Source organism: Crocodylus siamensis, chromosome 5 (assembly GCF_052110815.1).
Source record: "Crocodylus siamensis isolate JL-2025a chromosome 5, ASM5211081v1, whole genome shotgun sequence".
Lineage (NCBI taxonomy): Eukaryota > Metazoa > Chordata > Crocodylia > Crocodylidae > Crocodylus > Crocodylus siamensis.
Window position 1 is genome coordinate 77497269 of NC_143399.1, and position 6000 is coordinate 77503268.

At 48.5% G+C, this 6000-nt stretch overlaps 1 protein-coding gene across 3 annotated transcripts in view; it reads right to left on the reverse strand.

Moving 5' to 3' along the window:
• The window catches only part of TPPP (tubulin polymerization promoting protein), a 113169-nt gene extending 109713 nt beyond the window's left edge, over positions 1-3456 (reverse strand). For 2 of the 3 annotated variants that reach the window (XM_090049241.1, XM_090049243.1), the window contains exon 1: positions 3405-3456. The gene's annotated coding sequence lies outside the window, so the exon portion shown is untranslated. The remainder of the gene's footprint in view (positions 1-3404) is intronic. The other variant, XM_090049242.1, reaches the window with a different exon arrangement.
• Between the last annotated feature and the right edge of the window lie 2544 nt (positions 3457-6000).

Consider the following 6000-nt stretch of genomic DNA (forward strand, 5'->3'; position numbering starts at 1 on the left):
CCTGTGAACAACATATGGCCTGCCGACCACCAGCTGGACTATCCTGATTTAGCCCTTTTTTGCCTTAAACTCTATGAATGAAAGGCCTCTTCAGTTTTACCTGCGAAAAACTACCTCTAGCAACACAGAGTCCCATCGTATTGGGCCAAGACATGAAACCAGAGATAAAAGCTCTTCTCCCGCATCTTTATTAGTATGTTATGTAACACCTATAAGTCCCTCTGAGGTCAGCCATTCAAATACATGCGTCTCCCTGCACAGCAAAACTAGCTAAGCTGGCTGTTCCCTCTTACTGGCTGACTACAGCATTCTGCTGCTTTGCTTTTCTTTTGATAGAAAAGTCAGAGTGCATCTTGCAGGCTCACTCACTCATGCATACTCTCTCCCCCCAGGTTCTCATTTAAACTTTTTTAAGATAAAGAGAGTCCTTTATTTGCAAGTCAAAACCAAAGGTCATAGGGATCCTCCCAATACAGGAGTCTTTGTCAGCAAGGTCTCCAAAAACAACTAGAAATATTGCTTTGCAGCAATTTTTTGCAGCACATGTAAAGCTGGGCAATTTTTTTAAATCAAAAGTTTAGTTTGCAGAGGGGGCAGAAACAACTGGGGAGAGCTTTTTGAAATATTCAAAGCATTTTGTTTTGGTATTTTCAAAGCAAAAAAAACCCTCAAAACTTTTTCATTTGGAAATAGTGTTTTCATTTCAAAGCTGGCCTGGATTGAAAAAAAATGTCAAAAGATAATGCATTTTACTTTGAATCAACCTAAACTGGAATTATTCACATAGTTCTAACTGCATTGTGGGATATCAGCATCCCTCTCAGGGAACTGGAAGTCTGGTGTCAAGTTTCCACACTTCCCTCCATACCTAATCACATACCCAACCCCAAAAGGAAGCAGACTGCAATCCTAGGACAAAAGGAAAAGACAACTAAAAACAAGCCAAATAAAACCTCAAACACATATCACAGGTGGAGCACAAGGCAGTACAGACACTTGGATTTTAGCCTAAAAATACATTCTGATCATGAAAGCTTCTGTACTCCTCTGTCAGCTTGTACCCATTTGAGATCTCTTGTCTTGTACCTATATTGAAAGCTATTTGGGGCAGGTGCCATTTTTGTATAGTACTTGGATATAATGAAGTCCTAATGAAGACGATTATGCTCTATAATGCAAAAGATAATAAATATTTTCTACTAGCTGGCAAAAGCACCTAAAAAGATCTCATGTGCTTTATGTAATACAGTAATCTCTATTTTTTTTATCAGATTTCTCCCACAGTCTGCATATGCAAACACACCCTCTATTACAGCCTTTTGTGAAACTGAAGTCCAAAGAGTAATTTTATTGTTGAGAAGCCATACCTGACTACATGCAATTTTTACAAGAAATAGGAGAAGTGGACACCAAGCTACTGCTAGATTTCACATACAACTAATACTATCATTTCCCCTTTCATAGGTTTTAATGTTTGCTTTTAAAACTTTAGATGTCTAAGAACTATCTGTTCACAACCCACCAAAATATGTCTGTCCACAATCTGTCCCTAACCCACCAAACTGTGACTCTCAAGTCATCACATGAAAGGGGTAGATAGATGTTGGGGCAAAAAATAGATTTGCATATTTAATTTCACTGGAATCTGCTGCATACGAAGGGCTTTTCAGAGAGAAGAAGGATTTTAAATATTTCATTAAAATCTATGGACTTAAGTAAGCATGAGTAATACAGAGGCAGAATCAGCTAGTGATTATGCTAAAGAAAATAATGCTCTTGATACAGGGACCATCACAAAAAACACCATAACTGATTTCAAATTCTGTTATATCTTCACAAAGCAAAAAAAGCAGACTTGTCATATGTCTGTATGTAAATCAAGAGAAATGCTTGAACTTTCTTGGCTTATTATTATTTTAACTAGTAGCCGTACTAGCTTTTCCTGTGAAGCAGAAACCCAATTGAAATGCTAAAAGATTGTCCCTCTAGTCTAGCATATACCTAGATATGCAATCAAGTACAATCAATCTCAGCACAGAGCGCACACACAACAATCCAATAACCTTAACTGCCTCTTCCTCTTAAGAGAACAGCTCTTTCAGGACAGGGCTGGGGGTTCTTATAAAACCATATCCAGGAAAAATCTATCTACATGCAGCATAGCTAGAACTTTGTAAGTCTGGAGGACATTATTCTTCACTATAGCCAATATATAGCTCAAAGCAAACATTACAATCTGGCATATAACTACCATACATGCATTTCCATTTATGTAGACTATTGTAAATGGAAAAAAAGTCTAAAACGTAACAATTGAAGGGGCTTTTCTACCATTTAGTTTGCCTCTAAACTGATCTGCAGCTGACACTACACGATTATGAAAGAGCATGCGCTTTTACTACGGTACTTAAGCAAATAGTTTTCTAGCTTCAGTCATACGGTTGGTATCTGCAAACAGGTATAAAAACAAGAATAGGATTTGAAAGGAAAAAAAGCCCTAACACTGTTGCAAAAGGTATGTGGGCCACTGGCAAGAGCCTACCAAACTGATCGTATGGAAATGTTAAAAATAAACAAGTGGAAGCATTTGGTAGCAGTCCCCTTGATATCTACTAGCCCTAAAACAAGCCATTTATGGTTTTCCCAAAGCTTGCCCCATTTTACTACTACTACTACTAATAATAATAATCGTGGCACGAAGGGAAAAGAATTCAAACTATCTTCAATGCTCACAGAAGCACCAAAACATGCAGAACACAAAAACCTAACAACTCTGGTTTCTCTTCAGACTGCGTAAGTGGCACGCATCCAGAAATTTGCGAAAAAAAGTCCTGCACACACACTCATATTTTGGGACTTGCATGCGAAAGGGTCTCCTGTGACAATTAAAGGTGGGCCTGGAAAAGCCAGGAAGCCCCATCCCACAGCAGCGGGCGCCCATCACAGCCCGCTGGCACCCTGAAATGAGGATGACAATGCCTACCCCCGGGGCCTGCGGAAGCAATTCCAATTCCTGACATTTTCTAAACTACTGGGAAGGGGAAAAGAAATCAACCAAGTAACTAAGGGTGCCCCCCCCCAAGCATTTTGCTCCTCTCCTTGCATTTTTTTTTTTAAAGAAATTTTCCAAGCCAAATCAAGTCCAAATCCGTGAGTCAGTCCAGCACCACAAGTGGCCCTACAGCCGGCAAACATCCTGCACCCGCACCAGGGGCTTCAGGTATTCCCAACGTCTTTTGCTGCTCCCCCCGCGGCTGAGCGCGCCGCCTGCATGACCCCGTGCCCGGCAGCCGGCGAGATGCGCGGCCGGGGCTGGGCTGAGGGCCGCTGCGACTAAAAGCGAGGCCGCCGCGGCTCCGCTCTCCTGGGGGCAGATGGTGAGGGAGCCCGGCGCGCGCACCTACCCCGGCTCGCGCCCTGCAGCCGCCGCGGCCCCGACCCCGCGCGAGTGGTCCCACACGAAGCTGGCGCGGCTGCAGCTCCGCCGGGGGCCCGCCCCTGCGCCGCGGGCATTGGACAGCCAGGCGCCGCCGCCCCGCGCCCCGCGCCCCGCCCCGGCTCCCAGCTGAGCGCCAGCGCGGGGAGCGCCGCTGCCTTACATGGCAGGTTGCAGTCGGGCCCCTAGCCCGCGGTCGCCCGCTGCCGGGGGCCGTGACGTCACAGTGGGCACCTGCCGCGGGGTCGGGGCCGGGCGGCGAGGCGGGTCCGCCCGTGAGGGGCTTAGGGCCAGGCCTGGGGCAGGGGGGCGCAAGGCCCGCGGCAGAGCCCAGCCCAGAGCTGTGGGGACAGGCACGGTGTACGAGGGCAGAGTGACGCGGGGGGAGAGGGACAAGTGTAAACAAGGCCTGCAGCTTGGCTCCAGCCCTGCCTGGTCAGACCCTGGGACCAGGGAAGGGATGGAGCCCTGGAGTCACTGCTTCAGTGCTGTGGGCCCGGTTGGGCACAGCGCCCTTCTGTAGCAGGGGGGCTGGCTCACAGCTTCCCCAGGGCTGCAGCCTAACCCCCTTCCACAAAGGCACTGCTTAGCCTCTGCTGAAGTACAAGGCAGAGGAGGGGGTTGAATGCTCTCTCTCGCCTGCTATAAATCGGAGGGGACAGCCTCAGATGTCCTGCGGGAATACCACATGTCCCCAGAGGCCGGGGGTGGGGGGCACGGCGAGCTCCCACAGGTGGCAGCAGTGCTGTTGGCGGGTACATGGCAGCAAGCGAGGAGCTCCTGCAGGTGGCCACGGCACTGTCAGCAGGGTGGGGTTGGCAACCACCCACAGACACCACCGGCATTGTTGGCAGTAGCCAGTGGCAATCACAGACTGCCCACGGACACCACCAGCAGTGTTGGTGGCAAGGGGGGTGGTGGGTGGGGAGCAGCAACAGCCCACACGCACCTCCAGCAGTGTCGGTAGTGCGTTTTTGCAGAGGGTGCACTACCACACACAGGGGCTGCATGTGCACCTGCATGCATCTCCTGTGTGCCGCCAATGCTGTCCTTCAAGGTGAAAACCAACTCCTCTAGCACTCCCCCCTCTGCTACTGCCATGAAAAACTTCCCCACCTGCTTGGATTCAATCTGCTTTAATCACTGGGTGTCTGGGCACTGGTTGCTAGAGCTGGGCAAGAAGCTGAACCATTCACTCCGCATTCTGCTCTATGTTTTCTCCCCAGACAGTTTGTAAGAGCTGCATCTTCAGCTCTACTAAAAGGAATGCTTGAGTTCTTAAAATGCCATGCACCTGCTTTGGGAAGGGAGGAGGAGGTATAACAAGGGAAAGCAATGCAGACCATAGCAAAGCCAATTTGCAGTTCCTTGGACCTCAGCCAGATCAAGATCCTGCTAGCACCAGTCTGGTCTCCTAACTAACTGGGTTTCAAACTGCACATTCTGTAATTGGATTAGACTATGGAGCTGATCCTAGCCTATTCCCAACTAAGTTTAAGTACAATTTAAAAACTAAGTGTCCTGTTATATTTCTATAATTTAGCAGAGATCTGAGCTCCCAGCTTCTACCATCAACTTCAGAAAGGCATACTTAGGGTAGACTTAGCCCTGGCATAAGTGGCATCCACCTTTACTTCATCAGATTTGTTCATGAAGCCTAAGCAGTCAGAACTCTTGTGGTCAATGTTCCCTCTAAGGACGAGGGGTCCATGAGCGTGCTGCTTTGGTCTCGCCTCCCCCTTTTGGTGCGGCATGGTTCACTTACTAAAGGTAAGCTTCTCCTCACCGGGGCAGGCAGTGGGGGCTGGAGCCTGGGGCCTGGTGCAGGCACTGCTGGCTGTGGGAAACTGCTCTGCTCCTCTGCATCGCCTCAGAGAGCGAGGAGGCACATGGTGTGAGGGCTGGGGAATGGAGCACTTTGCTGGAGCCAGGAGAGCCCATGGAGCAGCTCCCCAGAGCCAGCCTCCATCCTTGTCTTGCCTCACCTTGGGGAGGAGCTGCTGCCGGCCCCGAGTGAGGCTCCACCAATTCCAGGGAAGTGCTCCACTCCTTGGCCCTGATGCCACGTGCCTCACTCCCCCAAGGCAATGCGGGGGAACGGAGTAGTTTCCCCAAGCCAGCGGAGCCCACAGCAGGCCCCTGCCTCACCTCAGAGTAACTTCAGCTCCTCCCCCGGTGCACAGCCTTGAAAAGTTGGTGCACAGCCAGACTTTTAGTTGTGCACGGCCGTGCACACGTGCCCTTTAGAGGGAAACTTGCCTGTGGTAGAGGCAATATCTTTTATTAGACCAACTAGATAGTTGCCAAACCATTTCTTTATTTGTTTTTGCCTTTAAACTGACACGGCTACAGCTTATATCCTTGATTCATGAAGTCTAGGTTCTTGAACCCTTTGGGACAAAAGCTGCATTTCACATTTACCCTATCACAACTACATAGATTTTTAAACCTTCACCTTTTGTGAGTGTTTGTGACCAAGAAGGTAATTTGCCTCCTTTCCTAAAGCAAATGCTAAGAATATGAGCTATGGGAGGGTGCACCAATTTTAACAACAAATGAGTCAT